This window comes from Zophobas morio, unplaced genomic scaffold (assembly GCF_036711695.1).
Source record: "Zophobas morio isolate AGI-343-1 ecotype UQ-CSIRO unplaced genomic scaffold, CSIRO_AGI_Zmor_V1 ptg000014l, whole genome shotgun sequence".
In the NCBI taxonomy this organism is placed as follows: Eukaryota; Metazoa; Arthropoda; class Insecta; order Coleoptera; family Tenebrionidae; genus Zophobas; species Zophobas morio.
The window spans coordinates 25,857,203-25,885,060 of record NW_026972119.1 but is presented as its reverse complement, the minus strand read 5'-3'; the positions used below and the strand labels follow the sequence as shown (position 1 = coordinate 25,885,060).

The 27,858-nt window shown below is 31.8% G+C and overlaps 1 protein-coding gene across 2 annotated transcripts in view; it reads right to left on the bottom strand.

Moving 5' to 3' along the window:
- Positions 1 to 1,994: 1,994 nt before the first annotated feature.
- The window catches only part of LOC135128707 (forkhead box protein O-like), a 367,252-nt gene continuing 341,388 nt past the window's right edge, over positions 1,995 to 27,858 (bottom strand). For both annotated transcript variants that reach the window (XM_064055734.1, XM_064055735.1), the window contains one exon: positions 1,995 to 3,350. The gene's annotated coding sequence lies outside the window, so the exon portion shown is untranslated. The remainder of the gene's footprint in view (positions 3,351 to 27,858) is intronic.

The window sequence follows — 27,858 nt, the reverse complement described above, 5'->3', positions numbered from 1 at the left end:
AAAATCAAGAAATCGAAATCGAAAACTTAAGACTTCAAAAGATCGAGAAATCGAAATAGGCCGAAATCGGAAAATTCAAAATTGAAATATTTATTTAAAAAAAAGATAAACGGAAAAATCGAAAAACTCAAAAAAATCGATAAACCTAGATACGAGAAACAGAAAATTCCAAAAATCGAAAAATTGAAATACAGATTAAAAAATTTAAACAATCGAAGTTAAAAAATCGTAAAAACAAATTCCATTCGATTTTCCGTTTTATCGATTTTGCAATTTTTTGTGTTTTCAATTTTTTCCAATTTTTTAATTTTCCGATTTTTCAATTTTTACAATTTTCTACTTCACGAATAAACAAAATGGAAAAGTTATAAAATAGAAAAATTGTAAAATTGAAAACTCAAAATGAAAAAACGCAAAAGTATAAAATGAAAGCTTCGAGAAATCGAAAAACCTGAGAAATGGAAAATTCAAAAATCGAAAGATTAAAAATTGAGAAACTTAAAGATCGAAAAATTGCGGTCGAAAACACGAAAATTATTGTAAAATCTAAATATTGAAAATTGGAAAATCGAAGATTTGAAAATGTGAAAAATTGAATAAACGAAAAATTGTGATATCAAATTCAGAAAATGAAAATTAAAAAATCGGGAAAATGGTATAAAAAAAATGAAGAACTTGAAAGAACATCATTACGCCGAATATGTTCATTGCGCTACACATAACCTCAATTTAGTCCTTAATGATTCTGTTAAGAATGTACCAGGAATTTCCGCATTTTATGATTTAACAAATGCTATATACGTCTATTTCAGTGAGAGTTTACCGAAAGAAAATGATAAGTGTGTTATAAAAAAAAATTTGTATAAGGAAATCTGGATTTTGCAATTATGCAAAATCCAGATTTCCTTATACAAATTTTCCATTTTGCCAAAATGTGCAGTTTTAACCGTATTCTAACTTTTTTGTTGTGAAAAGATGGCCATGTATATTAAGAAAAAAAGGCAAAATATGAGCCCCACCCACCCGCCCTATCTCAATTATGATATATTCGTCGTGAGCCAAGGGGGTGGAGCTTAACTGCAAAATCCTTATTGCTCTACGAAAAATTAAAAACATGTTTTTGAGTATCGTGTCCAAAAAATACTATGTCTATTAAGAAAAAAATAAAGCCAAAGATTGGACCCCACCCATACCCAACCCGATCTCAATTCCCAATTGTGAAGAATTTTTCATTCGTTGACAGACCTAGGGGCGGAGTCTAATTGCAAAAACCATATTTCTTTACAAAAAATTACCATTTTAAACCTGTTTTAAGTTTCTATGATTTTTTTTAATTTAATCACAATTCATATAGGGCGGGTGGGCGGGCTCTTATATTTTGCCTTTTTGTTTTAATATGTGTAGGCTTTTTTTCACAATATGAAACTTAGAAGATGTTTAAAATGGAAAATTTGTATAAGGAAATATCCATTTTAACCATATTCTAACTTTTTTGTTGTGAAAAGATGGCCATGTATATTAACAAAAAAAAAAGTGTAAATAGATAAATTTATGGACACTTGTTGACAGCTGCGGAAGTCGCGTTGATTTTTATAAAAGGGCTGGCCGGGGGTAAAAAAAGGGCTGACTGTGAAGGGTGTACACCGAAATAAAGAAATACCTTACATTTGTTTGTTTTAATGACACGGAATTTTGGAAGTGAAGGAGCCAGAGACTACAAATAAAGCAAATAAATGCAAAGAAAATAAGGAGAAAGTCTGAAGCATTTATGAAATGTCGAACAAACGGAAGTTATTTGTTGTTGATATACCGCAACCAATAATACACTAATAAAATTTAAACCTCTGGTCCCCGTAGTCTTAAATATATTTTTAGTTAATTAAAGATTCTCTAAAACAGATCGGATTTTTTTCAACTCAAGTTATTTTTTAATTTTTTCGGTAAAATGCAAAGAAGGGATAGGTTGAGGTAGGGTGTGTAATAAAAATCATTCGTTTTATGTTTTTTCATTTATTTTTGTGAAACAGCAATATGTGAATTTATAATATTCATATAATAATTTTCTTAAAATTAGTATTTATAATAATATATTAACGAATTTAAAGAAAATTGAGGCACCTGACATAGCGGCTATCACTGTACACTCACTGCATGTGCATGTGCATAGGTAAGTACAGTGTTTCTGTGGACAAACTAAACCATAGATATGCACAATATCTATTTTCATGTTGAAACGAACTCCAAAAATATACACTTTGCGTTGAGTGTCTTACATACACAGGTAGGTACACAATATTGTGAAATTGACATGTAGCGTTTTAAAAATAATAATTGACTATGACTTAACGCATACAGACGTTATTAGAATGCCTAAAAATTAATTTCTAAATATAAATAATTTCTTTAACGATCCTAAAAAAGGAAATGAATGTACATGAGACCTATGTTCACAAAGACCGACCCGAGCTAATAATTGCATCTACATTTCGCCTCCTCGTAAATCATACACATCAATACATATTGAATTATAGGCGTAAGTAACTTAAATAACATTGTCAACGCAACACTTACCCCAACTTAGAAGAATAAAAACGTAACGTATCAATTGAACTAATCGGTTTTTAAAAATTGAAAATAAGCGTCAAAAACATTGATTTAATATACAATCATACATCAAACACTTTACAAATATTACAGTAAAAAAATTATTCTAAAATGACGATGAACTTAATGCCTACTTGGCAATAAAATGTAGATTTTATGACCAGTACCGATATGACGAGAATAAAATGACCGTGAATTATAAAAATTAATAAAAATAAAAATAACTCAACAAAGGTACGCAAGCACCTAAATCTAACACTATTTACAACGTCGACGATATTAACACTTCGCAATGCTGCTTCATTAATTATATTAACTTTTATATTACATTATTTATCGTAATTAAATCTGGCCTTACAATATAAATTACAAATTTAAAAAATTTTCCTATAATCAAAAAACGCAAAATGGTTTCTTCGTCTCCGGTTATTGAGCTGCCAACCTAGACCGCTTCCGAACTAAATCCCTAACCACAACAATTGGCATCTATCAACTTAAACGTTAAATGGCACCAGTGAAACGAGAATTGGATGCAACTTAGACAAATTGCAAAGGTTGTTAATTTTAGACATAAAAAGCATATATCTGTACAAACAATTATTAATGAGCATAACACGAGATCATTATAACAAGATTACATTGTCAACGGTTGCACAACAGATAAAACGGCGGCGGGGTGAGACTATCAACTTGAACTAGACTCCGGGCTCTTCTTCAGGAGCGTCCTTCTTGTGTTAGTTGGTAACCTGGAACAAAAACAAAACTCATACAGACAACTATTACAAACACTCCAATGATTTAAGTTATAGATCAAATATTTCATGAACGTTCTCCACCTCCAAAATTTTTTTAATTCTGTATAATCCTTATGTATTTTTAAAATTATAATAAATCGTTTTAAGACGGCTGGAAAAAAAACAATTATTAGCGCAAATCGAGTGTTTACGAAAGTATTATCAAAATTTATTCCAGCAGAAAGACGACGAAATTCATTATTTAAAAGAAAAAATTAACTGTTTAAATTTAGAGACTCATATATAGAATATAGAACATCATTGAAAAAAATAGTAATCAACAGCGGACCCAGGTTTGACCCTTGAGTAAACCGCTATAACAGCAAAAAGTGTTGACTTGACACCAGGAATTTCAACAAATTGTTCCCTGTCAAACAAAAGATTTCTAAAAATCATTAATAGCTGATGACATATTTCCATTCTATCAAGTTTATTTAACAATTTGCAATGACTACCCTATCGAAAGCTAAAACGGTTAAATATCTTTAGAACCAATTGAACAAATTAACTGAAATTAGGTATAGAAGTACAAGAAGTTCTGTTCTAATTATTTGTCAAAAAAAATTTTGTTCGAGATGCAAGACCAACTTCATTTTTTTCAAGTTTTTGTTGTCAAACGACGACTACGTATATTTTTTTCTTAATATTAGGCAACTTGCATTTTAATTCGTCGTGAGCCAAAATTTCTCGTAGAAAAACAAAGATTTTGCAGTTAAGCTCCGCCTCACGACTTACGACGGTTAAAAAAAAAAATCAACACGATTGAGATAGGACGGGTGGACGAGGCAGACATGTTCCCTTTTTTTCTTAATATACGTAGAGTCATCTGTTTTAAGTTTTTGTTGTGAAAATATAAATACGTATATGAAGAAAAAAAGCAACATGTATTTTTGATTGTTTGATTCATCGTGAGCCAAGACAATTTCTCGTAGAAAAACAAGGATTTTGCAATTAAGCTCCGCCTCACGATTTACAACTGGAAAAAAAAAATCATCACGATCGAGATAGGGCGGGTGGGCGGGGTATACATGTTGCCTTTTTTTTTTCTTAATATACGTAGTCGTCTCTTTTAATTTTTTGTTGTGAAAATATGACTACGTATATGAAAAAAAAAGCGACATATATTTTTGATTATTTGATTCGTCGTGAGCCAAGACAATTTCTCCTAGAAAAACAAGAATTTTGCAATTAAGCTTTGCCCCACTACTTACAACGGGGAAAAAAAATAGCACGATTGAGATAGGGTGGGTGGGAGGGGCAGACATATTGCCCTTTTCTTCCTTAGTATACGCAGTCATCTGTTTTAAGTTGTGAAAATATGACTACGTATATTAAAAAAAAAGAGGCAACATGTAAGCCCCGCCCACCCACCCGACTTCAATTGTGATGATTTTTTTTATTCATCGTGAGCCAAGAGGGCTTAGTATACTTAATTAATGCATTTTTAATAGGTTTTTTTAAGAATTCATTGATTCGTACTTTCTTTCTGATTGAAACGGTAAAATAAATTATTATTAAACAAAAATGAAATAAATTAATAATTGCTAACTCTCCATTTACTTCCTGGCAGTAAAAAAGACGCTGAATAAAATTTTGTAGTGAGTTAATGAAAATTTCTGGACGAATGGTAGCAATTTCGTTACGTATGCGTTCATGTAAAGTGGGAATTATAAACTTGCTGTTGACGTTGAAGTTTCCGCTGTCATTTATAAACTTCGTTACTAAGTTGGCGTTGATACTGACTTTGAGGTTCAACTTTTGCCGTATTTAAAGTGCCTGTAGAAGAAAAGTGGAGGATTTAAGTTGATTACTATAAAAATTTACCCTTTTAGACATGTTTTAAGTTTCTTGTTGTCGAAATAAGTCTACACATATTAAAACAAAGAGGCAAAATGTCAGCCCGCCCACCCACCCTATCTCAATTCTGATGATTTTTTAACTGCAAAATCCTTATTTCTCTACGAGAAATTAAAAAATGTTTTTGAGTATCGTCTAGTTAAAAAATACTATCTAGATTAAGAAAAAAAAATTAAGTCCAAAAATTACGCCACACCCATACCCGCCCCGATCTCAATTGTCAATTGTGCTGTATTTTCCATTCGTTGACAGACCTAGGGGCGGAGTCTAATTGCAAAAACCATACTTCTTTACAAAAATTTACTACTTCAAACGTGTTTTAAGTTTCTATGAATAAAAAAATTCATCACAATAAAGATAGGATGGGTGGGCGGGCTTATATTTTGCCTTTTTTTCTTAGTATACCTAGTCATCTTTTTTTCTTAACGTACGTAGTCATCTGTTTTAGGTTTTTGTTGTGAAAATATGACTTCGTATATTAAAAAAACAGGCAACATGTAAGCCCCGCCAACCCACCCGACTTTAATTGTGACGATTTTTTTATTCATCGAGAGCCAAGAGGGCAAAGTATACTTAATTAATGCATTTTTAATAGGTTTTTTTTATGAATTCATTGATTCGTACTTTCTTTCTGATTGAAATGGTAAAATAAATTATTAAACAAAAATGAAAGTTGATACTAACTTTGATGTTCAACTTTTGCGATATTTAAAGTGGTTGTAGAAGAAAAGTTGAGGATTTAAGTTCATTAATATACAAATTTACCATTTTAAACATGATTTAAGTTTCTTGTTGTTGAAATAAGTCTACACATATTAAGAGAAACAGGCACAATGTAGCCCCGCCCACCCACCCTATCTCAATTGTGATGATTTTTTTAATTGCAAAATCCTTATTTTTCTACGAGAAATTAAAAACATGTTTTTGAGTATCGCCTAGTTCAAAAAATACTATCTAGATTAAGAAAAAAAATTAAGTCAAAAATTAGGCTCCACCCATACCCGCCCGATCTCAATTGTCAATTGTGATGAATTTTCCATTCGTTGGCAGACCTAGGGGCGGAGTCTAATTGCAAAAACCATACTTCTTTACAAAAATTTACCATTTTAAACGTGTTTTAAGTTTCTATAAATAAACACATTCATCACATTCATCACAATAGGCGGGCGGGATTTGTATTTTGCCTTTTTTTTCTTAATCTACATGGTATTTTTTGAACAAGATGATACTCAAAAACATATTTTTAATTCCTTGTAAAAAATAAGTATTTTGTTGTTAAGCTCCGCCCCACTACTTACGACGGGTAAAAAAAATTAGCACGATTGAGATAGGGCGGGTGGGCGGGGCAGACATGTTGTTTCTTTCTTTCTTAGTATACGCAGTCATCTGTTTTAAGTTTTTGTTGTAAAAAGATGACTCCGTATATTAAAAAAAAGAGGCAACATGTAAGCCCCGCCCACCCACCCGACTTCAATTGTGATGATTTTTTTTATTCATCGTGAGCCAAGAGGGTGGAGTATATTTAGTTGATGCATTGTTTAATAGTCTTTTTTTTGTGAATTCATTGATTCGTACTTTCTTTCTGATTGAAAGGGTAAAATAAATTATTAAACAAAAATTAAATCCATTGATAGCAACTTTGATGTTCAACTTTTGCCATATTTAAATGGGTTGTAGAAGAAAAGTTGAGGATTTAAGTTGATTACTATACAAATTTACCATTTTAAACATGATTTAAGTTTCTTGTTGTCGAAATAAGTCTACACATATTAAGAGAAACAGGCACAATGTAGCCCCGCCCACCCACCCTATCTCAATTGTGATGATTTTTTTAATTGCAAAATCCTTATTTCTCTACGAGAAATTAAAAACATGATTTGAGTGTCGTCTTGTTAAAAAAATACTATCTACATTAAGAAAAAAATTGAAGTAAAAAATTAGGCCTCACCCATACCCGCCCCGATCTCAATTGTCAATTGTGATGAATTTTCCATTCGTTGGTAAACCTAGGGGCGGAGTCTAATTGCAAAAACCATATTTCTTTACAAAAATTTACCATTTTACGTGTTTTAAGTTTCTATAAATAAAAAAACTCATCACAACAAGGATGGGGTGGGTGGGCGGGCTTTGTATTTTGCCTTTTTTTTTCTTAATATACATGGTATTTTTTGAACAAGATGATACTCAAAAACATGTTTTTAATTTCTTGTAAAAAATAAGAGTAGTTTGTAGTTAAGCTCCGCCCCACAACTTACGACGGGTAAAAAAAAATTAGCACGATTGAAACAGGGTGGGTGGACGGGGCAGACATTTTGCCTTTTTTTTTTCTTAGTATACGTAGTCATTTTGTTTTAAGTTTTTGTTGTGAAAATATGACTACGTATATGAAAAAAAGCAACATAAATTTTTGATTGTTTGATTCGTCGTGAGTCAAGACAATTTCTGCTAGAAAAACAAGAACTTTTGCAATTAAGCTTTGCCCCACTACTTACAACGAGTAAAAAAAAATAGCACGATTGAGATAGGGTGGGTGGGCGAGGCAGACATGTTGCCTTTTTTCTTCTTAATATACGTAGTCATCTGTTTTAAGTTTTTGTTGTGAAAATATGACTTTGTATATTAAAAAAACAGGCAACATGTAAGCCCCGCCCACCCACCCGATTTTAATTGTGATGATTTTTTTTATTCATCGTGAGCCAAGAGGGCGGAGTATACTTAATTAATGCATTTTTAATAGGTTTTTTATGAATTTATTGATTCGTACTTTCTTGCTGATTGAAACGGTAAAATAAATTATTAAACAAAAATGAAATCCGTTGATAGTAACTTTGATGTTCAACTTTTGCCATATTTAAAGAGGTTGTAGAAGAAAAGTTGAAGATTTAAGTTGATTACTATACAAATTTACCATTTTAAACATGATTTAAGTTTCTTGTTGTCGAGATAAGTCTACACATATTAAAACAAAGAGGCAAAATGTCAGCCCGCCCACCCACCCTATCTCAATTGTGATGATTTTTTAACTGCAAAATCCTTATTTTCCTATGAGAAATAAAAAACATGTTTTTGAGTGTCGTCTTGTTCAAAAAATACTATCTATATTAAGAAAAAAAATTAAGTCAAAAATTAGGCCACACCCATACCGGCCCCGATCTCAATTGTCAATTGTGATGAATTTTTCATTCGTTGGCAGACCTTGGGGCGGAGTCTAATTGCAAAAACCATACTTCTTTACAAAAATTTTCCATTTGAAACGTGTTTTAAGTTTCTATGAATAAAAAAATCATCACAATAGAGATGGGGTGGGTGGGCGGTTATACATTTTGCCTTTTTTTCTTAGTATACGTAGTCATCTGTTTTAAGTTTTGTTGTGAAAAGATGACTACGTATATGAAGGAAAAAAGGCAACATGTATTTTTGATTGTTTGATTCGTCGAAAACCAAGACAATTTCTCGTAGAAAAAAGAGGATTTTGCAATTAAGCTTTGCCCACGACTTACGACGGGTAAAAAAAATTAGCACGATTGAGACAGGGTGGGTGGGCGGGGCTTACATGTTGCCTGTTTTTTTAGTATACGTAGTCATTTTGTTTTAAGTTTTTGTTGTGAAAAGATGACAACGTATATTAAAAAAACAGGCAACATGTAAGCCCCGCCCACCCACCCGAATTCAATTGTGATGATTTTTTTTATTCGTCGTGAGCCAAGAGGGCGGAGTATACTTAGTTGATGCATTGTTTAATAGTTTTTTTTTGTGAATTTATTGATTCGTACTTTCTTGCTGATTGAAACGGTAAAATACATTATTAAACAAAAATGAAATAAATTAATAATTCTTAACTCTCCATTTACTTCCTGGCGGTAAAGAAGACGCTGAATAAAATTTTGTAGTGAGTTAATAAAAATTTCTGGACGAATGGTAGCAATTGCGTTAAGTTAGTCCCCACCCATACTCGCCCCGATCTTAATTCTCAATTGTGATGAATTTTTTATTCGTTGGCAGACCTAGGGGCGGAGTCTAATTGCAAAAACCATATTTACTTACAAAAATTTACCATTTTAAACCTGTTTTAAGTTTCTATGAATAAAAAAAATCATCACAATAGAGATGGGGTGGGTGGGTGGTGTTCATATTTTGCCCTTTTTTTCTTAATATACATAGTATTCTTTGAACAACACGATACACAAAAACATGTTTTTAATTTCTTGGAAAGAAATACGTATTTTGCAGTTAAGTTTCGCCCTCTTGGTTCACAGCGAATGAAAAAAATCATCACAATTGAGATAGGGTGGGTGGGCGGGCTTACATTTTGTCTTTTTGTTTTAACATGTGTGGACTTTTTTCACAATATGAAACTTAGATGTTTAAAATGGAAAATTTGTATAAGGAAATATGCCTTCCTTACCAAAATGTACCGTTTTAACCATATTCTAACTTTTTTGTTGTGAAAAGATGGCTATGTATATTAAAAAAAAAAAAGGCAAAATATAAGCCCCACCCACCCGCCCTATCTCAATTCTGATGATTTTTTTATATTCGTCGTGAGCCAATGGGGTGGAGCCTAACTGCAAAATCCTTATTGCTCTACGAGAAATTAAAAACTTGTGTTTGAGTATCGTGTTCCAATAATACTATGTCTATTAAGAAAAAAATAAAGCCAAAGATTGGACCCCACTCATACCCACCCCGATCTTCAATTCCCAATTGTGATGAATTTTTCATTGGTTGGCAGACACCTAGGGGCGGAGTCTAATTGCAAAAACCATATTTCTTTACAAAAAATTACCATTTTAAACGTGTTTTATGTTTCTGTGAATAAAAAAAATCATCACAGTATATGTGGGGTGAGTGGGCGGGGTTTATATTTTGCCTTTTTGTTTTAGTAGGTATGTGTAGACTTTTTTTTCACAATATGAAACTTAAATGTTTAAAATAGAAAATATCCATTTTAACCTTATTCCAACTTTTTTGTTGTGAAAAGTTGGCTATGTATATTAAGAAAAAAAGCCAAATATAAGCCCCACCCACCCACCCTATCTCAATTCTGATGATTTTTTTATTCGTCGTAACCCGAGTGGCCGAGCAATTGTAAAATCCTTATTTTTTTACAAGAAATAAAAAACATGTTTTTGAGTATCGTGTTGTTGAAACCAAATAGTTTCTGGTCGCATTTTGCTAATTGGGGAAAAAAATTCTTTATGAAGTGTATTTGATTTGCAAAAAGCATTTGATACCATCAAAATACATTTGCTCATCCCCCCCTAAAAAATTTGTCACGCCACCCCAAAATTTTTCCGAAAAAATGCTATCTTCAATGTGCATTGTGCAAAGTATGATGGGTCTATTATTGTGATTTATCACTGCATAAATATTTTTTCGGTTTGTTTATACGGGGTGTGCGAAAAAAAATTATGACTGAATCAATTCATTTCATTGATTAAATCAAGAATTGCAAAACTGAATACTTTGAAATCTTGACGTTTTGAAGTTGGTAACTTTTTAATGAAAGTGTATCTGTTTATCAACCCAAAAAAATTGATTACGGCTGTCAAAATTTTGCCGAATAAATTCTTTCGCAAATGAGCAAAATATGAACATTGCATTCATATTTTTTAGATTTGCTTAAACAGGTGACTCAAAAAAAAATGAATAAGTCAATTTATTATTGATCAAATTAATAAGAACGCTCGTCTTTATAACAATAAAATAATAATAAGGTAAGAATTATAATAATAACATTCAGAATATTTTGTTCAATGGAGGCTTATGAATAATTTTAGTCATCTGTTTTGGGGCGATAGACTCATTCAAATCAAACAAATGTCTACGTGACATTCTTCCGATGTAATGTACTCCCGTTGATAATGTGCTGTAAATAATTTTTTGCACTCATAACCGTTTTTGATGACTTTGGCGCATTTAACAGCATGCGGGACGTCGAACAACGAAATTAAAACACTTGCAGACAGAGAACTAAAATTTAAACCTGTAAAGGTATCAAAGCACAACAATAAAAACCCTTCATTGATTCAGAGATCAATCGACTCAGTTGAAATAATACGCATTCATAAAACTGGTTAATTACGATGAAAACAGCCGCCACAACAACATCGAAAACCCCATCTCGCTGCGACAATTGGCACCGTCTGTGCACAAATTGCATTATTCGAATGCCAACACCTACTTCACGAGCTTAATCCGGGAAAAAGAGCGTGAAGCACGCTAGAAGCTCTATCGTAATCTGCGATCTTTAGACGGGAAGCATCATCGCGTGCCACCGTACCAAAGCGAGAAAATACCACTAATTTTATCGCTCCCAAAAAGCCCGCTCGACTTAATAAAAAACACGCGCGAAAGGCTTGTCACAACATCGGAAAATATTTTTATTTACGAAAGCTTACTACGTAAATATTTTAGCGTACTTGAAAGGACACAACACAAACAAAATGCAACAAGTACGCGTGACGTCATAAGGGTGCGCTGGGTCGATGCCGTGAATTCGACGTGAACCGAACGCTAAGCGGAATAACGCAATTCGAAAACGTCAAACAATGGAAATTTAATTTAACGTTCGCGAAAATTTCTTTGTACTGCGACGGCTCTTTTCGCGAAAATTCGAAATAAATTAAAACTATGTGCGGGCTTTGTGAACATTTTTCGAGCTTTCATCTTGATACGTGATCCTTCTGAAACAGTCGCCTTTGATTGTTTCATGGGTTCGGAAGGGTTGAGGTTGTTTTCGGATTTTTTAGCGCCCACATTAAGGAAATTTCTTTTTTGCGGCCGGGGTAGCGATTGTTGCATAAATTTGCATTCAATACGTCTTGAAAAACTTCTCTAATTTGATTAATGTTTATTCCGCGGAGACCGCGACAGATTTTCATGAATTAAAAACGAAATGTTTTATTTAGCAGCGCTAAAGCGAAATTAAAAACTCCTGTTTAAAATTATCAGGGAAAATACAGAGTCGCTGCTATTCATTTAATGAAGAGTTTTAGCCCTTGAAGCTTTGTGCTTTTGCTCATAAACCGCGGATTTTTCTCCGACAGGTCTTTGTGGCAGACGAACAAAATAAGTGCTATCTGAGCACACGTGCGCGGTTAAATCAAGGATCGGGTTAAAATAAATATGAAAGCTCGACACGTGGAAGGATTCTTCTAGTTTTGTCGTATTTATTTCTCGTTCGAAAGTAGTTTAATGTGTCACAGAATTCAATACTTCATTTTGGTTTTCCGACCTCCACAGTCAATAATTATGTGACCCACGCAAGTACAATCTGTAATTATTATTAAAATGGGTTTGTTTATAACTTGTCAAAATCGATAATGCGGCCGTAAACAAATTTGACCTGCTTATGACAACAAAATTTTTCTATTTAAACAAAATTTTGTCGATGAAACCCCTTATGTAAATTAATCGATAGATATATCTGCTTACGCTGCTCGCTAACTTCCACATTAAACATTTTCCGATGGGGTTGTGTTCGTTCTTGAACAGGTCGAAATTGTACATTTTCATATACGAAAATTAAATTTCGAACTACTAATTTTAATTACACTAGTTTAAAACAGATTCAAATTATCAGGAACATCCTTCTAAGACCAAAGAAATTCGTCTAAACTTTTCACTGCAATTACAAGAAATTGGTCCAAGCCTACTTCGACAGAACTTCCCTCGCTCCTGAAGTGCAGCCCAACAAATTCCGCTTCTTTGAAAAATTATAAAAATTGTTTTTGAATTTTGTTTTCTGATAACCTCTATAAAGTAAAAACCAGACAACTTTTTTGAATTTTTGAATTTTTCAGTTTTTCAATATTCCAACTTGAAATTGTTCGATTTTTCGTTTTACAATTTTCCGGTTTTTTTACTTCCTTTATTTTTTCAATTATCCGATTTTTCAATGTTCCAATTTGCGATTTTTCAATTTTTCATTTTTTTGTTTTTTGAATTCCAATTTTTTTCAGTTTTTCGTTTCAATTGTTCGATTTTCCGACATTTGGGCGTTTCAAATTTTAGATTTTGCAATTTTTCGATTTGCAATTTCACGTGTTTTCAATCTTTACTTTTTCAGTTTTTCGATTTTTCAATTTTTGGATTTTTCAATTGTAGATTTTCCAGTTTAGTAATTTTTCTTTAGCAAAAATTTAGTTTATTTGATTTTTCAATTTTTCGTTTCGGTCTTATATTTTTAGTTTTTACAATTTCCGAATTTTTATTGTTTCAATTTTACATTTTAATATTATTCAATTTCAATTTTTTTAAATTTTCGTTTTAATTTTTCGATTTGCAAATTTTCTTTTTTTTTGTTTCTTCAATTTTACGATATGTAACTTTTTCGAGTTTCCATTTTAAAATTTTTCGATTTTTCAATGTTTTGATTTTATAATTTCTCTTTTTTCAATATTAAAAATTGCAATTTTTGTAGTTTTCATTTTAAATATGTATTAAAAAATTATAATTTTTAAAATTTCTCACTCTTATAATTTTAGAATTTTTCCACATTTTCATTGATTGGATTTTAAAACTTTTTTAATTATTTCTTTATTTTTTCGACCTTTCAATGTTTCAGTTTTTAACGATTTTTGGATTTTACAAATTTTTATTTCTTCAATTTCTCGATTTACAATTTTTCGTTTCGGTTTTTCATTTTCTTTATCTATGAATTTCACGGTTTTTCAATGTTTTGATTTTTCAATTTTTCGTTTCATCAATTTTTGATTTGCAACTTTTCTGATTTTTATTTTCAATATGTAATAGTAATTTTTAAATATTTTTCATTTTTAACGATTTTATCATGTTTCCAATTTTCAATTATATATTGCATTTTAAAGCTTTCATTTATTCGACTTTTCAATTTTTCGATTCTTCAAATTTTCGATTTGCAACTTGCGGTTTCGGTTTTTTATTTTCTGTCTTTTTCACAATTTTTCCATTTTCCAATGTTCCGATTTTATAATTTTTTGTTTCTTCAATTTTTCGGTTTATCAATGTTCTGATTTCATAATTTCTCTTTTTGTTCAATGTGAAATTTTTCAATTTTTGGATTTTTCAATTTTTGTTTCTTCAATTTTTGATTTGCAATTTTTGTAGTTTTCATTTTAAATATGCAATAATGATAATAATTTTTAAAAAAGTTCACTCTTACAATTTTACTATTTTTTCATTTTTCAATTATTGGATTTTAAAACTTTTTCATTTAATTCGATTTTTCAGTTTTTCGACAATTTTAATGATTCTATAATTTTTTTGATTTTACAATTTATGTGATTTCCAATTTTTCGATTCGATTCATTTTTTCTCCTTCTCAATTTTTCAATTCGTCAGGAAGTTATTAAGTAATTAAATTTCTCAATTTTTCGTTTCTTTCAATTCTTCGATTTGCTATTGTTTGATCTTCCATTTTCAGTTTTCGATTATCAAATTTTTTCCAATTTTTAGTTTTTCGATTTTCAAATTTTCGAATCAAAAAAAAGGAAAAATTGTACACTCGAAAAATCAAAAATTAAAATCTCTAAAAATCCAAACAATGATTTTATATTTTTTAATTTTAATTTTTTCAAATTTTCGTTTCTGCAATTTTTCGATTTGCAAATTTTCATTTTTTTTTTCTTCAGTTATACGATATACAACTCTTTTTTTCATTTATTAAATTTTTTGTTTGGGTCTATTTTCTTGATTTTTTTCAACTTTTCGGTTTCCATTGTAAATATGTAATAAAAAAACTACAATTTTTAAAAAATTTCACATTTATAATTTTTTTTATTTTTTCGATTTCTCAATGTTTCAATTTTTGACAATTTAAATGATTCTATAATAATTTTTGGATTTCACAGTTTTTCATTTCAATTTGTCGATTTGCAAAATTTCATTTCGGTTTTTTATTTAATTTTTTTAATTTTTCATTATTTCAATGTTCTGATTTTATAATTTTCCATTTTTTCAATTTTAGATTTTTCAGTTTTATGGTCTTTCAATTATTCGTTTCTTCAATTTTTGATTTGCAACTTTTCTAGTTTTCATTTTCAATACGTAATAATAATTTTTAAATATTTAATTTTTTAAATTTAACGATTTTAGAATTTTTCCATTTTTCAATTATGTATATTTTAAAACTTTTTCATTTGTTCCATTTTTCAATTTTTCGATTCTTCAAATTTTCGAACTGAAATTTTTTGTTTCGGTTTTTTATTTTCTGTATTTTTGGAATTTTTAGATTTTTCAATTTTTCGACTTATCAATGTTCGTTTTTTTCTTCTTTCCAATTTTTCAATTCATCAGCAAGTTACTAAGTAATTAAGTGTTTCAATTTTTCGTTTCTTCAATTCTTCGATTTGCTACTTTTTGATCTTCCATTTTCAGTTGTTCGATTTTCCAATTTTTTTCGATTTTTAGTTTTTCGATGTTTCAACTTTTCGAATGAAAAAAAAATGGAAAATAGTACACTTGAAAAATCAAAAATGAAAAAACGAAAAACTACAAAACGAAAACTTTGGAAAATCTAAAAACCGGAAATCTCTAAAAAAAGAAACATTGATTTTAAATTTTGATATTTTTTAATTTAAATTTTTTCAAATCTTCGTTTCTGCAATTTTTCGATTTGCAAATTTTCATTTTTTTTGTTTCGGTCTATTTTCTCGTTTTTTTCAACTTTTCGGTTTTTCAATCTTCTGATTTTATAATTTCTCTTTTTTTCAATGTGAAAAATTGCAATTTTTGTTTTTTTTCAATTTGTCGTTTCTTCAATTTTTGATTTACATTTTTTGTAGTTTTCATTTTAAATATGTAATAAAAAACTACAATTTAAAACAAATCATTTATAATCTACAATTTAAATAAATCCCAAATTTTAGAATTTTTCCATTTTTCATTCAATGGATTATAAAACGTTTTGACAATTTAAATGATTCTATAATAAATTTTGAAATTCACAGTTTTTCATTTCAATTTGTCGATTTGCAAAATTTCATTTCGGTTTTCTGTTTAATTTTTTTAATTTTTCGGTTTTTCAATGTTCTGATTTTATAATTTTCCATTTTTTCAATTTTAGATTTTCCAGTGTCATGGTTTTTCAATTTTTCGTTTCTGCAATTTTTGGATTTGTCAATTTAAATTTTTTGTTTCAGTCTATATTCTCGATTTATTCAACTTTTCGGTTTTTCTCTATTCTGATTTTATAATTTTTTTTTTCAATGTGAAAAATTGCGATTTTTGGATTTTTTTCAATTTTTTGTTTCTTCAATTTTTGATTTATAATTTTTCTAGTTTTCATTTTAAATATATTACATATTAATTTTATATTTTTTCAATTTTAGATTTTCCAGTTTCAGTTTTTAATTTAACGATTTTAGGATTTTTTAATTTTTCAATTATCTATTATATTCTAAAACTTTTTCATTAATTCGACCTTTTAATTTTTCGATTCTTCAAATTTTCGAATTGCAATTTTTCGTTTCGGTTTTTAATTTTCTGTATTTTTCAAATGCTTGATTTACAATTTTTCGATTCTTCAATTTTTGATTTGCAATTTTTCTAGTTTTCATTTTCAATATGTAGCAATGACTATAATTTTTAACATTTTTCACTCCTGCAATTTTACTATGTTAGAATTTTTTCATTTTTCAATTTTTTGACTTTTCAGTGTTTCAGTTTTTAGACAATTTTAACGATTTTATAATTTCTCGATTTTGCAATTTTTGGGATTTCCAATTTTTCAATTCATCAGTAAGTTACTAAATAATTAAGTGTTCCCGATTTTAACATTTTCAACATTTTAATTTTTCGTTTCTTCAATTCTTCGGTTTGCTGTTTTTTGATTTTCCATTTTTTCGATTTTTTTATTCCTCGTTTCTTCAGTTTTTCGATTTTCCAATTTTTTACGATTTTTAGTTTTTCGATTTTTCAACTTTTCGAATCAATAAAATTGTACACTTGAAAAATCAAAATGAAAAAACGACAAAATAGAAAATGTAAACTTTGAAAAATCTAAAAATTGGAATTTCTCAGAACAGAATTGAAGAAACGAAAAAATCGAAATAGTGCAAAATAGAAAAACCGTGATATATCTATACAACAGAAATATTGAAAATTAAAAAAATCGGCAAATGGTGGGATAATTGGAAATCCAAAAATCGAAAAATTTAAAAATTGGAAAATCGAGAAACTGAAAAATTAAAGATTAAAAATTGAAAAACTGAATAAAATCGAAACAGACATTGAAAAAAATACAGAAAATGGAAAAAAGAAAAATTGCGATAAAAAAACGAGACAAAGAAAATTAAAAAATCGGGAAAAAGTTAAGAAACGAAAATGAAAAAACGAAAAATGGCAACAAATTTTAAAATCGAAGAAAACCCTTATTATCATTTATTTACTATTGTTATTACCTTGTGTAAGTAATTCTAAAAGCTATAAGTGGAGTGATAAACCACAAGGATAGATTAATATTTTGTGTATCATATGAGAAACATTTTGAGATGACGTCATAATTTTTTGGAAGGAGATCAAGGAATAAATTTTGGTCAACGATTTACCATGATTCCGATAACCTTGAAACGTTTGTAAGATTTCAGAGTTGAATTGCAAAATGTTATATAATTTTTTCGTATACCCAATATCATGAAACTTACATGCTTCATCGCACTATTGATTCCCGTATCACCTCCTTTTTAATTTTTGAAACGTGTTAACAACGTTACGATTGGAGTGTCGCAAGGTTCGTACCCCAGTCCTTTGCCGTTCACCGATTTCAATAACGATACAACAATTTCCCTCCCTCAAATTGGCGTAAGTCTCGAACTACGGCGAAAGTCTGCCGAAGTAACGAATCCGAAGCGATAAATTCCGGTGCAAGTCGTCAGTAATAGTTGGTGAATGAACGAGCAATTTGCCGTCGGTCGTCGCTCCTGCACCTATAAACCCGCCCCAGCGCCGTAATCCCCAATATTAAAAGTTTTTTTTATCTTTTTATGGCAAACGCGAAACGTCCCCGAGTTATCGGCAGATTTTATCGGCGCTACCTAATTCGGACCGCACATAAATTGATACAGAGCAATTGTTATTAATGACAGCCTTACTTTTTAAACGACAGTTTTATTGTGGCTTCTTAAGATAACTGTAGGCAATAATGGGTAGTTTTTCTTTCTTTTGTCGAAGCGAACTGTAGTAAAAAGTAAGGACGGTTGCCGGCCTGTCCGTGGCGCCAGCGGAGATGGCGCCGCCAGCGTCGGTTCGGGGGTGGGAGCCGCAACCTAGTAAGTGAAAGCTCTTCGGGCAATCGGCCAGACGATCCTGAGCCTGAGCCGAGCGACCGGTGCTGCCTGCCTGCCCTCGTGCACCGCGCCAGACAAAAAGGGATCCACTAGCGGGATTAAAAATGTAACCGGCCTCGGACGATATTTATGTAGGCCGCAAATAGCTCTGTCAACGTGAGAGCGGGGGCGGCGCGGCGGCGGCTACCGCTCAAGAACACTCTCCCTGACATACTAGAATCGATTAAGATAATACGCCTAGACGAGACAGGGAGAACGCGGAGCTACTTGGATTACTCGGGAACAAGGACGAACGAACGACTCGGCTCGGGAACACGTGACGCGCTTCAGGTGCGATTCAAGATTCAGAAGGATTTCTGGTTTGCGACGAAAGAGATGTGGAAGATACGCTCGAAATTAAAGGTTAGATATACAAACAGAGAAAGAAATCGGGGAGAGTTATTTACGTTACTAGTCGGGAGAGCGATATTTTCTGGACGAGTGGCCACAGGCGAGGCTTGGAAGCCTGCAGTCCACTGGAGAACTTTCCGGATATGTGACGCACGAAATTTATGGCTAGCATAAGCAGCAGGAAAAAATGCTGATTTTAATTTGTTCGGTTTAGGAATATTATAACGGTAATAAGATCTGTTGAAATCCTATCCACATCGAAATTTTACCTCGGTGGAAGAAATTCGTAACCCGGAAGTGTGAAATAATCCCCAATGTAGGTGTAGGATTGTGATCAAGTGGAAGCTAATTAAAAAGCTCACGAGCCAAACGTGTTTACAGTACTTCCCTCGCTGTCGGAAACTTGACGACTGCATGCCTATTGTGTTTTTTTTTCTCATTACATTTTTGTAGTGGGAATTTAAAAAAAAATTGCGATGACGTCATCAACATTTTTGCAAGGACACGTATATCAGTTGGGATAGATGTAGTGTAATACTAAGAATAAAATTATTATATTCTCAAATTTTCGGGAAAATGAATTGGGTCGTTTTGAATATTGATTTGTAATAATCAATAAAATAACGAAACAATTTACTCACGTATACGTATCAGAGGCAACTGAAAATCGTGTATGTATAAACATTCTTAATTTAAGATGACAGGCGTAACAGCATACGTGAGAGTCAAACAGAGAAACTGTAAACAAAACGACCATCGGTTTTATTGCTTCGACTTCCGCTTATTATATAAAACATTGGGTTTTATTTTAATTCTTGACGGTGAAATTCACAATTGGTTGATTATAAACATGTCTATTTCACATTCGCGGAACCAAGTGAGCGCATAAAACAAATGCAGGTCTGTAATGTTAAAGTCGATGTAAATAAGCGTGCATGTTTCAACCGAGTTTTTCCTTTAACAAATTTTGTGTCTACCAAATTGGGTTGGTTGGGGTGTAATCCTAATAATAAGTGTTGCCTTTAATTTAATCAATAAAATAAATTGACTTCATTAATTTTTTTGAACCACCTCTTAAGAAAATCTAAAAAATATGAATGGAATGATAAATCACAAGTACAAACTCATCATATTTTTTGCATTTTAGATAGGATTTATTCAGCAAAATTTAAGGGTGACGTCATCAATTTTTTTAGGAGGGATGAACAAATACATTTTGAACAAAAGTTTACCATGCTTATAATAACTTTAAAATATTTCCAAGATTTCAAAGCATTCGGTTTTGTAATTCCTAATTAAATCGATAAAATAATTTCACGCCTTCATTAATTTTTTTGAGTCACCCTGCATATGCAAATCCAAAAATATGAATGGAATGATAAATCACAAGTACAGACTCATCATATTTTGTACATTTTAGATACGATTTATTCGGCAAACTTTTGAGCTGACGTCATCAGTTTTTTGTAGAAGATAACCAAATATATTTTGACTAAAAATTTATTATGCTCTTTATAACCTTAAAACATCTGCAAGATTTCAAAGCATTCGGTTTTGTAGTTCCTGATTAAATCAATAAAATAAATTTACGCATTCATTAATTTTTTTGAGTCACCCTGTATATGCAAATCGAAAAAATTTGAATGGAATGATAAATCACAAGAAGAGACTCACCATATTTTGTACATTTTAGATAGGATTTATTCAGCAAAATTTTGTGGTGACGTCATAAATTTTTTAGGGGGGACGACCAAATACGTTTTGATCAAAAATTTACCATGCTTATGATAATTTTAAAATATCTTCAAGATTTCGAAGCATTCGGTTTTGTAGTTCCTGAGTAAATCAGTAAAATAAATTTACGCTTTCATTTATTTTCTTGAATCACCCTGTATATGCAAATCCAAAAAATATGAATGGAGTGATAGATCACAAGTACAAACTGATCATATTTTGTACATTTTAGATATGATTTATTCGGCAAATTTTCGAGCTGACGTCATCAAGTTTTTGGAGGGGATAAGCAAATATATTTTGACTAAACATTTATTATGCTCTTTACAACCTTAAAACATCTGCAAGATGTCAGAGCATTCCGTTTTGTAGTTCCTGATTAAATCAATAAAATATATTTACGCATTCATTAATTTTTTTGAGTCACCCTGTATATGCAAATCCAAAAAATATGAATGGAGTGATAGATCACAAGTACAGACTCATCATATTTTGTACATTTTAGATATGATTTATTCCACAAACTTTTGAGCTGACGTCATCAAGTTTTTGGAGGGGATAAGCAAATATTTTTTGACTAAAGATTTATGATGCTCTTTATAGCCTTAAAACATCTGCAACATTTCAAAGCATTCTGGTTAGCAGATTAAAAATTAAATTTCAAAATGTTGTTTTATAATTTTGATTTTTTTTCCAAAAATCTGGACGTTTCGGGTGAAAAGTCGATTCAGAGTTGTAAACTACATGTGTAGGACTATGTTATTTTATACAATTGAAAACCCATTTACTATGTACAATTTTGAAGTGACGTCATCGCATTAGTGGTGGGGATGATTAGACAAATTTTGGTTAGCGTTTTACCATCTACATGATATTCTTAATATAAGTACAAAATTTCACAACAATCGGTCGAGTACTTTAGGAGATTATCTGTCTAATAAAAATCCGGGACGACAGACGGACAGACGGACGGACAGACGGACGGACAGACGGACAGACAGACGGAAATGGGAGACCTATTTCTTCGTCTTCTAGGGGTCATGAAAGATCGAGAAAACGTAAAAGTAGAGAGTCGGCCGACGGACTCGATTACAATACTTCCTTTGCTTACGCTCGGGAAGTAAAAGGGCTCGAATTTGGTGGACTCAAATTTTTCCTACAGAGTTGCTGTCCATTATGCAAAATTTTCGTTAAGAATGGAATATTGCGCTTCTTCTCGTTTAGAAATTAAAGTTAAGTTGTCGATCTTTTCGAATTCTCATTGTAAAGAGTTTCAAGGGGATTTTTTCTTGGTTGTACTCAATCCACAGACTTCCATCGCCTAAAACACTCACTTTTCATTCATGTTAAGAATCGATTTTGCTTTTGCTTCTTCTTTTCAAAACACTCGTCACTTAAATTACTGACTTAAAAAAAAAATTTCCCAACATTCCCCGCCCTGTTCAATTTCGAAATAGAAATATTTGTCTCTAGTTTTGAAAAAAAAAAAATGAAATTTTTCATTTTGTGAATAATAGGATTTTGGTGTCGAAATGACGGAAACATTAGCTTCACCACTTTTCGCTACGTTTTCGTTAAGTTTCAGACATTCAACGGAAGAAAACGACGAGAAAATTCGCAATTCCGGCGCTAGAAATCAGTGTTTCAAAGTCCGGTTTGACTACGTAACATCCAAGTCCAAAATGTTTTTGCTTTCCAAGGAGCATTTAAATGTACATTGATGATCAGGTCATTACAAGTCAAACCCAGAGAATCTCTATTTTTAATTGAAAGAATCTTGGGAGCACCTGATGCTGTTTTATTTTTGTAACAGCATTTTTTTTTAAATTAACAATCCTGCTGTTTTAAAAGAATCTTTTATTTTTTAACAGCTGAAAGAATCTGGCGAGCCTCTGGTGTGTTATCTTTAATTGAAAAAATTTTGAAGAGCTCTAGGTTTTTTATTTTTGAAAACAACTGAAACAAATTTTAAGGACCTCTGATATTTTGAAAGAATCCTGATGGTCTCTGGCGTTTTTTTTAATTGATAGAATCCTGGTGGTATCTGCTGTTTTTTTTTTTTTAAATTGACAGTCTTGAAGGCCTTTTTTTTAAAGAACTTTTAGGGCTCCAAGTGTTTTATTTTCATAACAATTAAAAGTATCTTGAAGGCCTCTGGTGTTTTTTAAAATGGACAACCTAGGAAGCTTCTATATTTTACAGGAATCTTGATGGCCTGTGGGAGTTTTTAATCATATGAATTGATTGAAAGAATCTTGAAGGCTTCTGGTGTTTCTTTTAATGGAAATTATCTTCGGGAACTCATAGTGTTTTATTTTCGTAAAAGCTGAAAGAATCTAGACAGCCCCTGGTGTTTTTTTTAATCTAAAGAATCTTGAAGAACTCCAGGTGTTTGTATTTGAAAACAACTGTAAAGATCCGAAGGGCCTCTGATGTTTTGAAAGAATCTTGATAGCCTTTAATGTTTAAATTGAAAGAATCTTTAGGACCCCTAGTGTTTTATTTTCGTAACATCTGAAAGAATCTTGAGGGCCTCTGGTATTTTTTTAATCAAGAGAATCTTGATAGCCTCTTGTGCTTTTTTTTAATTAAGAGAATCTTAAGTAGCTTTAGTATTTTATTTTCTTAATAGCTGAAAGAACCTTGATGGCCTCTGTATTTTTTAATCAAGAGAATCTTGAAGGCCGCTGGTGTTTTAAATTTAATTGAAAGTATCTTGAAGAGCTCCAGGTGTTTTGTTTTTGAAAATTGTAAAAATCTCTGATGTTTTGACAGAATTCTGGTGGTGTGTTTTTTTAATTGAAAGAATCTTGAGGGTATCTGGTGTTTTTTTAAATTGACACTCTTGAAGACCTCTGGGATTTTAAAAGAATCTTGACGGCCCGTGAGATTGTTTGATCAAGACAATCTTGAGGGTCGCTGGTGTTTTATGTTTTAGTTCAAAGAATCTTGGTAGCCCCTGGTGTCTTATTTTTGTAACAACTAAACAAATCTTGAGGGTCTCAGGTATCTTTTAATGGCAAGAATCTTGATGGACTCTCGTGTTTTTTTTTTTTTTTATTAAAAGAATCTTTACGGCTCCAACTGTTTTATTTCCGTAACAGTTAAAAGAATTTTAGGGGGCATCCAGTATTTTATTTTTGAAAAAATCCAAAGGACATCTGATGTTTTGGGAGAATCCTGATGCTCTATAGTGTTGCTTTTTAATTGATAGAATCTTGAGCGTTTCTAGTGTGTCTTTAAACTGACAATCTTGAAGGCCTTTGGAACTTTAAAAGAATCTAGATGGCCTGTGGAGTTTGTTTAATCAAGAGAATTTTGAGGGCCGTTGGTGTGTTATGTTTTAACTGAAAAAATCTTGGGAACCCCTGGTATTTTTTATATTAGAAGAATTTTTAGGGTTCCAAGTGTTATTTTCGTAATAATTAAAAGAATTTTGAGGGCCCCCGCTGTTTTTTTTTGTTTTTGAAAAAAAAATTTTAAGGGCCTTTGATGTTTTGAATGAATCTTGATGGACTTTGGTGTTTCATTTTTAATTGATAAAATCTTGAGGCCTCTGGTGTTTTTTTAAAATGGACAACCTTTGAAGCCTCTGCATTTTCAAGGAATCTTGATGGCCTGTGGGAGTTTTTAATCATGATAATCTTGAGGGTCGCTGGTGTTTTTTTTTCGAAAGAATCTTGAAGAGTTCCAGTGTTTTGTTTTTCAAAAAATCTTAAGTGCCTTTGATGTTTTAAAAGAATCTTGATAGCCTTTGGTGTTTAATTTTTAACTGATAGAATCTTCAGGCGTTCTAGTGTTTTGAAAGAATCTTAATGGCTTTTGGTGTTTTATTTTTAGTTCATAGAATCTTGAGGCCTTCTGGTGTTTTTTTTTAATGGACATCCTTGAAAGCCTTTGTATTTTAAAGGAATCTTGGTGGTCTGTGGGGGTTTTTAATCATGATAATCTTGAGGGCTGCTGGTGTTTTAATATTAGTTGAAAGAACCTTTAGGGACCCTAGTGTTTTATTTTCGTAACAGGTGAAAGTCTCTTGACGTTGTTTTAATTGTAAGAATCTTGGGAGCATTTAGTGTTTTTTTTTTGGAGTAACTTAGGATAATCCGAAATAGCTCTAGGTGTTTTGTTTTTGAAACAAATCTGATGGGTCCGCTGATGTTTTGAACGCATTTTGATGGCTTCTGGTGTTTTTTTTTTTAATTAAAGGAATCTTTATGGCCCCTCGTATTTTATTTTCGTAACAGCTTGGGAGTCAGTCTGGAGGGACTTTGGCGTGTGCGTTTTATTTTTGTTCAAAGAATCTAGTGAGGGTCTCTGATGTTTTTTATGGAATGAATTTTGAGGAAATCTTGAGGGCCTCTAGTGTTTTTATTGAAAAAATGTTGGAGGCTCTTGGTGTTTTATTTACGGAACAAATTGAAATTATCTTTAGAGGCTTTAGTATTTCCAATTTTAGGAACAACTTGAAACAGTTTTGAGGGCCTCTAGTGTTTTTCTTTTTATTGGAAAAATCTTCGGGGCTCTTAGTGGTTTACTTTTAGCGCAACTTATACTAATCTTGGGGGGCATCTGGTGCTTTTTTATGTACAGAATCTTGAGGAGCGACAGGTGTTTTGTGTTTAAAAAAAAAAAAAGGATTTTTGGGGCTCCTGGTGTTTTATTTTCTAAAACACTTGAAATAATTCTGAGGATTTTTGGTGTTCTTTTTTAGTGAAAACGACATGAGTTCTTTTTTAACTGAAAGAATCCTGATGCCCTGTAAGTGTTACATTTTTGAAAAAATTTAAGAACACTTGGCGTCTTTTTATTTACAGAATATAAAAGGATCTTGGGAACAACAAATGTCTTCTAAATTGTCTTCGCAACACATTCTTTTTAAGAACTTGAAAAGATGATGAGAAAGTGTAACAAATTTTGCTTCTAGTGAGTAAATATTGCAAGGATAGTGTTTTATTTTTTGAAAAAACTGCAAGATCCTTGGAACCTGTACTAATTCATACAAACGCTAAAAATGTTTCTTAGGATGCATTTTGCATACAGTACAAGCTTTAATAATACTATGTAGTTGCTTGCGTTGATTTTACTGCCACCGAAGTTGAGAAGTACCATAACGATAAAACCATAATTCTGTTGGCTTTGTGTACTAGTGGATAGAGTGTAAAATCCAAAACTACAAAGTAATCGGGGTTATAATTGTATGGAATCGTAGTCTCGGTTGGTCGGGGCAGCCCTCCGAGGCATAAAAAATGTAGGCCTCGTGCCATAAATAAAAGAATGCACATAAAAACTTTAATGTAGTATTCAATGAAGTAATAAAATTCTCGCCACAAAAGACAGTATTTTATATCAGATGCAAGAAATAAAATCGATTATTCGGAGGCCATAACACTAGTCACGATGTTCGATACACCCCAACATTTACATGTCTAGACCACAAAGATGTTGATGAAGTTATAAGCATAGGCTTTCCCCCATCGTTCAATTTCACAGTCGAAGCATAATCAATAATCCGAAAAAGTGCGATTGTTTGGCGCGCAAGAAGTCCAGATTTCAATTTAAAAATTAAAGCGACTCCGCGCCGACTTTACGAGGACACATAAAAATACAAAATCGCTCACTCATAACATTAAAATGTTAACAGAGGGCGGTGAATATATTTATAATATAATTTACATAATGCACGTTATTGAACTGTTCGGAAATATTCGAAAAGTTTATAAAGCGCGAAGGCCGTCTCCAAGCACTTACAGAGATTAATGTAAAGGCATAAAACCCCGGAAAGACAGATAAATTGATATATAGAGATGCGCACGTAGATTGAGATATATAGCACACGTGACGAGCCGTTCTGTGATCGGTCATCATTCATAATCCTTGGCATGTCCGAGCAGAAACTCGGAAACGACCATTCAATAATCAATTGGTCACGTCTAGGCGGAACGCCTCTCTAAACTTATCATTTCTTTGGATTATTCAAGACGACGACGACTCTCTCTCCTCCTCGCAGGAGTTAGTTACTGTTAACTAAGCTCCTAATGAAAGACGCGGCTTTGTCTTAGCAAAATTAAATCCGGAAGAATCGTAAGCGGTTTGAATGTGATCAATGGCACAAAATGGTTTTTACACGCTCACGTTCCGTCCATAATCGCATGCATAAATTCGGGTTTAATTGTTTAACTAGACGGAAAAACAAATTCGCAAATATTTTACCTAGAAATATTGAAATAGTTAATCCGCACGTCAAGGTAAAGATGTAATAACACGTGTTGCGTGATGAGATTAAGTCATCGAGAATTCTAATTGCGGTAGTCGGAGAACTTTTCCACGGCCGCGTCACTCGCCTGAATTTTCTGACTGGGTGTATAATTGCTAAAGATCATCACCGGTTTAAATTAATACGTTGTGTAAATACGTGTTAGTAATTTGGCACTGGAAGTAAGCTAATAAGTAAAGCAAACAGCGTGCCAATGTTGCCGAAAATGTTATCTTTATACTAGCACATGGTCATCGGTTAAGCTGGGAATTTTTATATGGGGATTATTACCGGTGAAGGCAACGCGGAGGATTAATGCAAAAAACGGATTATATTATATAAATAATCATAAATCTTGTCTACCAAGAAAAAAATGTGTCTTTCAAGCTTTTTCTATGCACTGGAAGTTGCAATTATTAAAGGCAAAAACACGGCTTACTCTTTTGACTATAGTAAATTAAAAAAAATGTATGAACTTGTTCATGGTAATGAATTCACCTTTGCGTGGTTGTCATATTTAGCCTCGCGGTTATGTGGAAATGTAATAACTTTTAACTTGAGAAAGCGATATTACTTTCCCTAGAATCATAAATTGTGCGCTATATAAAACGTTTCGGGGAAGTTTTACGGATTAGTAAAATTAAAGACCCAAAGTAATATGTCACGAGTAAATGTTTCATCGTTTGGTGTTCAAGTGGTGGCAGATTTAACGCTGCACGCAATTTTTTTAATAATGAAGACTTGTAAAACTAAAATAAACCCTACTCATGATTTTGCACATTTTAGAACTAACACGCAAAATTCTGAGTCGACGTCATCACAATCTTGGTGGGGATGAACAAATAAATGAGTGCTAAAACCTCTGCAACGAAATTTCTCGTCATAATTACAACACTTTTAAAACTAACCCTTCATTTATCGCACTTCCACCACAAAACCAGTCAACCTTGAAGCCCCT